This window comes from Meleagris gallopavo, chromosome 8, assembly GCF_000146605.3.
Source record: "Meleagris gallopavo isolate NT-WF06-2002-E0010 breed Aviagen turkey brand Nicholas breeding stock chromosome 8, Turkey_5.1, whole genome shotgun sequence".
Classification (NCBI taxonomy): domain Eukaryota; kingdom Metazoa; phylum Chordata; class Aves; order Galliformes; family Phasianidae; genus Meleagris; species Meleagris gallopavo.
In genome coordinates, this window is record NC_015018.2 from 28,304,213 (window position 1) to 28,313,667 (window position 9,455).

Below are 9,455 nucleotides of genomic sequence, written 5' to 3' on the forward strand. Positions count from 1 at the left end.
CTGGTCTGGTGGTTGGCGACCCTGCACATAGCAGGGGGGTTGAAACTATATGATCCTTGAGGTCCTTTTCAACCCAGGCCATTCTATGATTCTATGATTAGTAAAGCAATATATGTTACATGTTCCCTACAACAGGGAAAAACTACCTGACTTAAGTACCTGTTGCATGCTGCTACAATGCAAACAATAGTTACATTTCACAAAAGTAAGCATTTGGTTGCAAGGAACTTTATACTCACTTTATAAATTAATCTAATGAAATGTCTTTCTAAGGATTTTGATCAGCTTGCTAAAGCTTTCAGTAACATCTGGTGCACAAAACACCCTAGAGAATGTTCAACTAAAACAAAAAGGAAAAAGCTATTGTGCTAGGCAAAACATATCTTAGTCAGCAAAATTGTACTCAAGAAAGCAATAAATCATTTTTATAAGCACCTGCAAGACTTTACCAGTCCCTCTGTGGCAACAAGGAAGTTTTAATTGGTAATTTCTTAATTTCTTCAAATTACTTGTTGCAACTTGCTCTGCCTCATAACCTCTTAACATCCCTCCCTTTTCTATTGATGTTTCAATTGACTAAAGGATGGTTTCAACACTGCTGCTGGGAAGTTAATGCCTTGTGATGGTAACGCCACAGCAACTCAACTTCTGTCAAAGCTCCATCAACTTCAGATAATCTCTTTTGCTATCTTTCTATGCCAAGTCTTTTTCAAATATAGGTATCCCTCCTGCCAAGTTTGATCTTTCGAGTTTCAAAAAGCAAAGGCACCAAAAATCCTGTTTGATAAGAGTTTTACATCAAGCAACTTTGGTTATTCTTCTGAAAGTATATTAACTAGATTTCTGACTCTGTGCATGGTGTTGTGTCCTATGCAATTACATAAGCACATTTTTCATCAGGGAAATATAGGTTGAATTAAATCTATGCTGCTACTCAGCAGCACAGACAAGCTGCCTGAACCACATATTCAGATTCCTGAGTTATTATTAAACTTTTCACTTCCCTATTTCTATGCAAACAAACACATCAAAAACAAAACAAGCATCACCAATGTTTGACATTAGCTGATAAAACACGTTTCTAAGCTCAAAGGCAGGGAAACTAGAAACAAACTAACTGCATTGCTACGCAGCAATTCTCCAGAAACAATCAGAAGATCCAACGTACTATATTAAGAAATATTTGAGATAAAGCAGCATATTGTTCTGCCACGCATCTGCACTCAGCTGCATTCAGAAACAGCTCTGTACTGCGCTCATCTATTCCTGGCAGTTTAAAAATACATTAGCTGCACTTTCCATGTAAAACATGAAATTACACACAGCCTGTAAAAGCAATTCTGCTGGAGCATGGGAATAACAGTACAAACATTCTCTTCTGATAGCACTGACAAGCTATTCAGTCGCATCGCAAAGCTGCCTCCCTTCCCCAGATATAAAACCTATTTCCTTCTAGTTCAGACCCAGATTCACAGGAAGACATTTACCTTTTGAGAACTGCTCAGTGTGCCTCCATGTCTCCTCGCCGCAGGCAGCCTCCCCACAGCTCTGCCAGCAGGACCCCAGGCTCCACAGACAGCCCCCAGTCCCAGCAGCTGCGTGCTGTGCCAGAGCTCGGCCAGCCCACTGCGAGGGAAGGAAAAGGGGAAGGATCCCAGCCCAGGCAGGGGCAGGACCGTTTCTCATCGCTGGTGTGTCACTGCTTAATGCTGATAGAGCTCCCAGTGTTCTTCCCTCAGGGACAGGTGTCCACTGAGTGTGAAACCGGCGCTCTCAGGCTCTGGAAGCTATTAAATGGTACTTTCACAGCTTCTGAAGAATTTATGCAGCTCTCTTGGGTGTTAGTCTAGTTTTGTCAGAAATATTTGGTTACGCTGAGACTGTGTTCTGGTTCAGGTTAATGCAGGAAGGTGCTGCTCTCCTTGCATGTATATCCCCCTGCACTCTTAGAGGAACCTTCAGACTCACACTGTAACATCTGATCAATGTGCAGTGGGCCCTGCAAGCCGACCTGACCTCTTATCAGGTATTTACCAGCATCAAAAGCCCTGTGTGTACCATGCTGTGTGCTGTCTGTACCTGCTGCCTATGGCAGCAAATGCAGAGCAAACAATGGCAGCACGTGCTGCTGCTGCTGCTTTCTCAGCACGTACCTGGGGATGTATAATCAACACATTCATGTCTTCCCATTTATTTTAAGAGCAGTAAAACTAAATACAAAGTAAATCACAGAACTAACAAGGCATGCACTATGTGCCTCCGCTTCTTCTCATGTGCTGTGCAGCCTCCTGCTGCTGCAATTCTATGCTGTGGGAAGGTGATAGCACTGACTGGGAGCCACAGTTGAGAGCAAATTCTCTCCCGAGCCTACAAGGTGTGTGGTGATATGAAAGCAGAATGCTAATACATTGTTTAGCAATTTTCCTCATAACCACTTTAACACACAACCGAAACAGAACCCTTTTGGACCCACCACACCAGCCTCTGCTCTACATTGCTTCCTTTATAAAAACTCTTTAGCATTTTAAGTCACCCTGACCTGATTTATTAGAACAGATTGAATAACCAGAACCTGGTAAATGACACATTTTGTGATACTCCTGGACAACTGCTAAGAAAGCAGCCTTGTTCAACATTCAATTCAGCTGAAGAATTTGTTTGCCTTTCATTTAACACTTCTAAATGGAATTAAAACACATCTATGTTTGTTCTAAGAGATTCTCCACGTGGTTCCTCAGGAGGTGTAAGAATGCAGGACCAGACAGGAATGTACTGCAGCACCAAACTACAACCTGTACAGCATGGATCTTTGCAAGACAAAGATGATGATTTCATGAGAGCTTCTAAACCTAGTCCTGAAATCAACACTTGATCAAACGTACAGGCTTTTTTGGCTCACATTTTTTGCCTTCAAATTGGCAATTTGAATTTCCTTATTCAACCATAGCAGCCTTTTCTCTCTCTTCTTGTTTCTAAATTATTATTAATTTCTAATTAGCATCTCTGAATTACACGCAGTACAGATTAAACATCTTTAAATTCTGGCACATTAAAGCAACAGCATCTAGAAGTACTAAGCTTCCTTCGTGGTAAATGCTACCTCTTAAATATATTCAACCTCTTTTTAATAAGGGGAAGTTCAGAATAAATAACTATATTGAAATAGGTAAAACTTGGCCGTGCAGAGTGAAGTCAAAGGAGACTTCTGGTTCCCTGGCATTTCTCTTTTCAGGGCCATCTGTTAAAATGGCATCACGCCACTGCTTACAAGGTGGCATGCAAGTTTCAGCAGGGCTCAGGAAACAGCCCACCAGAACAGGAACTCAAGCCATGCATTGCCAGGAAAAAAAATAATCACAAAATGGTTTTATATTTGCTAATGAATAACAAGCAAGTAACATTAAAAAAACAAATGGGTAGAGTAGCCAGATGGTTGTGGGATTTGACAGTAAATATAGTAGTTGTATATATCTTGATCTCTAGATCATGAGAACAAATACACAGCATTTACAGCAAAAAACAACAGTATTATAAAAAAAAAAACACCCTCACAAAAGAAAACTGATGAAAATCTGCACACCTGATTCTCATTTTCAGGCTTTGTTTGATTTCCTGTAAGTTATTCGCCTGCTTTTGCCTTGTCTTTAGTTCTTTAGTTCTGCAGAACTAAAAGGAGCTTAGGAACTACTTAGGAGCTTCATAAAACACTTTAGGTAAGCCCAGATGATACACATGAATATAGGCATGATCCACTGTACTCTGAAGTCAATGGAAAGCTTCTCAGTGATCTAACATATTTTAAATCAAGCCCTGGAGGAATAATTATATTGTGTATGATAAACACATTAAACAAAAATGATTTAAGCCAGTGTCTTTAAAATAGCTAAATATATGTGAATATATTCACATATCTACACAGATATTTGTAGGATTAGGATCAGATGGGCATCTTTCAATAGGCAAGCCTTGAAGCTATGAAAACAATAGCATAGTGGAAGGTGTAATGATAGTGAGGGCTGCCTTTTATGCCATTATTGTTTAACAATAAATGTGTTTCACTGTACTTAAAAGGAAATCAGTAATTTTTCCACAAATGAAGGTTTCTTTCTGCTGTAAAACCCAAGGAAGAACACTGATCTCTGTTGCCTTGACAACGGTATCCTGAAATACTCAAGTGTTAAAGTATCTGTACTCTAAAGAAAGTTGCAACACCGATTTCTCAATAGAGAGATTCTCATCACATTCATTGTGGTAGTATGCAGACTCATCTATTATTTGCAGCTATCTGTCACAGGAAGTTATGTACAAAATAACATGACAAATATCTGATCTGACTTAAATGTACATAATATTTTTTACAGCTATTGAAATTTGTCAGAAATAGTTAGAAAAAAAGGAATTTCTTGCATGATACATGGATACAAGCAAAAAAAAAAAAGCAATGGATTTTAAAACTGAGCAAATAAATAATTTTTACAGAATGGCTGGAGAAACTCTGTCCTCTCAAGGCCTGAACTCAAACCTGAGGCACTGGAACAGGCTGACCAGAGAAGCTGTGGGTGCCTCACCCATGGAGGTGCTCAAGGCCAGGTGGGATGGGGCTCTGGGCCCTGATCTGGTGGGTGGCAAGTCAGCGCATGGCAGCAGGCTGGAACTGAACGTGATTTAAGATCTCTTCCAGCCTAAGGAATTCTACGTTCATTAGCTATTCCAACCCAGTTTGCTGACGGTGCCCTCTGGGATGAGGTCTCTCTGGCTCTCATCATCTTCATCAGTGGTTGTCTCCCTTACTGACTGCTCAATGTAGAAGTTTGAAGGCGTGATTTTTCAGAGGTGCTAAGCAACAATGAGGGACAGAAGCAACGAGGAGCTGCAAGTCTGAAATGTCGCACAGCATCTCAATTTTTCTTTAAAAACTTTTAACTCTTACTCAAGAAGCAGATAGCACCAGCCTCCACAAAGAAAGCTCAGTTTCATGTTTTCATTTTCTTTAGTTTCCCTGTCCTTTTTTTAAAACAAACTTTCCTTTTAGGAAAACCAGCATGCTGCTGATAGCTTCTGATCCACGAGAGGGAAGTGTCTGCATATAACGTGCTACATACCTCCCTCCAATCTGCAAATCATCTCTTCAGATGAAGATCACGAAATAATATGCATTGCTCCTGACAGAACAAATACTTAATCGACAAGCAGCCCTGGCTGCTTCTCATCTCTCATCTCCTTCGTTACCAGAGGATTTATGTCATGCACTGATCCCGTCCTCTAAACTACCTTTTCTGCTCAGTGGGAAACATATGCTGACATATGATTTTCTCACCTTAAGTTTCCACTTACTACGCCTTTAGTCTAATTTAAAGGCATTAGTACACTGTCAAATATCACATTTTCAAAGGGGCAGTAAAAGACTTCTAAGGAGGAGCCAAGAAACCAGTCCTTAGTTCCATTAACATATTATTGAACATTAGTTGTATCTTCTGAGCCTCTTTTCAAGTGCAGCCTAATGAAAAAAGTGCTTAAACATCTCTCCTGCACCTGCATTCCCAGACGATACCAGGAGACCTGTATTCACAGACTATCCACGCTGCTAACAATTAAACCAATTTCCAAATGGCCTCCATGACTATAAAATACTTAATTTTTTGGTGAAAGTCTTTAAGAACTTGCTCAGTCTACACCTGCCAAATAGCAGTCAGCTTCAAACATCATTTAAACATATCAGGAAACAGTTGTGTTATATGAGTAAGTCAACTTCTACAGGCTTTACTGTTTGGTCTTCCTTGCATATTGAGAACTACTGCTGCCCTCTACTGTATTATTGTGGGCTGTGCCTCAGATATCACCACAAATGGTAAGACTATAGCTTCTGCTTGAACCACAACTTAACACGATTACATTATTAATATTTCCGTATATTTGTAAAATCAAAGGGTCTGTTTCTAATTCATGAACATATTCCGATTCTGCAGAGGCTAAATCGAATGGAAAATCCTTTACCTATTTTCTCTAATTTTGACCCTTACATAAGGTTAGATGCCTTTTCCATTACTCATATTTCAGCAAAATGTTGTCTATTCTTCTCATAGCAGCCATCAGAAGAGAAAGAACTACCAACTTTCGGCCCGAACAACTGCATCAAGGTTCTGGATGGGACACAAAGTCTCTGTTAACCTGAACTTTAGTAGGTTATGATCTCGAGTCCTAGTTCAGTTAAACTAATCTTTTCCCATCTTCATCTGATTCAGCTCTGAAAGGATACAGCTCAAGATCCTTTCAGAAAGCTAGGTTTCTTTCTCATTGATACTAAAAAGAGCAACAGGAATGCAACTTTTCTATATTCATATCCATACCACAAAAGGCTCTTCACAGCTCTCCACAGACTCAGAGAATCTTCCACTTTATTATTTTCATCTCCATGCTTCTAAGTAGACAGCACTGCTTTGAGCAACAGATTGGATAAGTTCCGAATAATACAATAACAGCAGGAATAGCATCTGAAGTTATTTTAGAATTATTTTATGCTTCCCAGTCTCACAAATCTAATTACTTCTCTCCAGCAGTGCCTCCCACTCCAACTGTACTGTCACCAATTCATAATACTAAACTGAAAAACTCATCAGTAGATGGGAATAGATAAGCAGATGGTAGTAGACCTCCAGATAAAAGCCAGAGACACGGCCTTTCTACTCAAGGGAAAGCTCACACTGTTCTCATTACTTATCTGTGTGAGTCTGAAAGAATTAGGCATGTGTTGCAAGGGAGGTAGACAGAGTATGGCTAACTGAAAAACTCTATTCCCTCTCAGTGGAAGCAGTGACAGCTGCACTGGGTATCTGCATGCTCTCAGAGTTTCGTTTGGGGGCAGCCAGCCCAGTTAATATTCTGAAACCTCCAGACTAGAAAGTCAAGCTGTTACCACTCCACAACAAAACTGAAACTTCTTTGATGATGGTTGATACAGTCTTACACTTCTGGCAGACAAGAACCTGCAAGACACCCTCAAGAGCAAATTACAGCTGCCTTTATTTCAGTATTTTTCGTTATTCCCTAAAGAATATATCCAGTTTCTTCTTAAAAACAAAACAAAACAAAAAAAAAACAAAAAAAAAAACCACACACCTGTAACTGAAGTTCTTCCTACTTCTCACATTCCTTCAACTTACTTTATTATGTAAAGGAGATTGTGTTTGTGTGCATCTGGGGCATTTCTTTTCACCCCAGGGAGGGCCGAGTATTAAATGTCACTAAAGTAGCAACTAAGCTGTACAAGCCCACCTCCAGACCTAAGCCTGAAAGTCAGGTTCTTTCCATTGAACATGCTATTCTATGTGGAGAGGAGGCAGCAGTTTTGCTTCTCTTATCTCAATGATAATAGCACAAGGAAAGACCCCTGCATTTTTGTCCATTAAACATTTTTGTGATGACATAAAGGAATCCATGCACAGTTCAAGGATTCCACCTCACAAGGACTAATCACAGCCATGGGAGATAGTAGTGACAACATAAGATACACAACTCTAAAGTGATTTGGCCAGATGCAAAGAGAACACTGATGTCTCCAGCTAAAAGTCAACAAAAGATACATAAAAATATTTCTGAAAGTGAGTACCTTTACTCTAAAATCAGCAGTAAAACTTTCCTAGAAGTTTTTTGCATTCTTTGCGGTTGTGTGAAGACATAATGGGATGTGGCACAAATCTTAAACTCCAGTTTACAAAGCACTTACCTCTAGTACTTTCCCAGTAATGAATTGGTGGCATGCTTCACACTTGACTCCAAAAAGAACCTGATAGTCCTTTTCACAATAAGGAGCACCATCTCTGAAAAAGAAAAACACAAAGTATAAACCACTTTTAATAAACAGGTTACAGCATGACTTAGTTTTTTCCCGTCTTCACTGGCATTCCTACGAACAGCAATAGCCAAATAGGAGAGATTTCAAAAGATATATGTTGTAGTAAAAGAAGGGAAAAAAAAATTATATTCTCATCAGTGATTTATAACTATCCCTTAAGTTTCCACCTGAAAAAGACAAAGCACAAACCATTGAAGTAAATTTCATTCTTAAGGACAGTCGTTCTAAATCATAAAATGGCCTGAGTTGAAAAGGACCACAATGATCATCTATCTGATCAATCCCCCCAGCATGAGCAGAGTTGCCAACCACCGGACCACACTGCTCAGAGCCACATCCAGCCTGGCCTTGAATGCCTCCAGGGATGGGACATCCACAACCTCTCTGGGCAACCTGTTCCAACCTAAAGCTATACGTGGTACAATTCCAGAGACATCTGTGGAACTCTGCCTATGGGGATGAGTGGAAACCATTCAGAAAAGAAATCTGGTAGTGTGCAAAGAGTAAGCAGCTCCTTATCTGTGTTGAGAAACAGTGCCAGGTCAATCACATCATCATATTTACTCTCTTCCAAGCAAAAGAAAACAGTGGGCAGGTTCCTACCTTTTTCCAGAACAAAGCTGTATCCAACTAACACAGAAAACACATGTAGGAGTTCCCTCAAGCCCTTATGGCAATGTGGAGATACACTCCCTTCTGTACTGGTGTTAAATACAGAGTATCACCACCTTCCAGTTGTTCTTTCCAGTATACCTCCCGTTTCCAGCTTAGCTCTAATTGAGAGCAAAGATTTTGGTGCATATGAAAAGTTAATCAAAACTGGATTTTGAAGGGTGAACTTTGCTGGAACTTCTCTCCCTCTGGCAACAAGAACTCATGCCAAGAGTGCAGGAAAGAGATGCAGAGACTACTTACTTGCTGATGTATTCCCCAGTCAGGACCTTCCCGCAGGCCTTGCACTTAAAGCACCCCAGGTGCCACTGCTTATCGAGAGCTAGCAATGCTTGTCCATTTTTTATGTCTCTTCCACAGCCAGCACAATCTGCAAATAAACAAACAATTGCATTTGTTGTCAGTTATCTGGTTCATTGATCTTCATTAACCACACAGCAATTGCTACAGTTGGTAAGCAAAGAGGCAAATTACATGGCTATGCAAACATCTTCCTCTCCTCAGAGACTCCCAGTTCTTGCAGTCTTTTTCAGTACAGACACTCAGCATAGGACAGAAAGTCTCTCTTCTGTTTTTCATGCTGTGTTTCAATGACTGCCAGGCAAGCTCAGTACAAGCCTCAGATTTTGCTGGGAAGCAGCTACGTAAACCACCACTTAGAAAAATACCTTCTGAGGAATCAGTTTTTCTCAGATCCAGACTGCTTTAGCAGTGGTGGGAAGGGAGCCCTGCACTCCCCGTTGGGTGGCAGCAAAGCCCACACGTCCATCCCGACAGTGAGTGGTGGCACATCCCGGCCAGGGAACAACAGGCAGAGCGTTTTTTTAGCAAGGGACTGAGGTGAGGGTGACAGCAGTATGACCGTACTAAATGCTGTACGACAGGGCATATTGTGATCCACCAGCAGGTGTGGAAAACAGCAGCTCTCAGG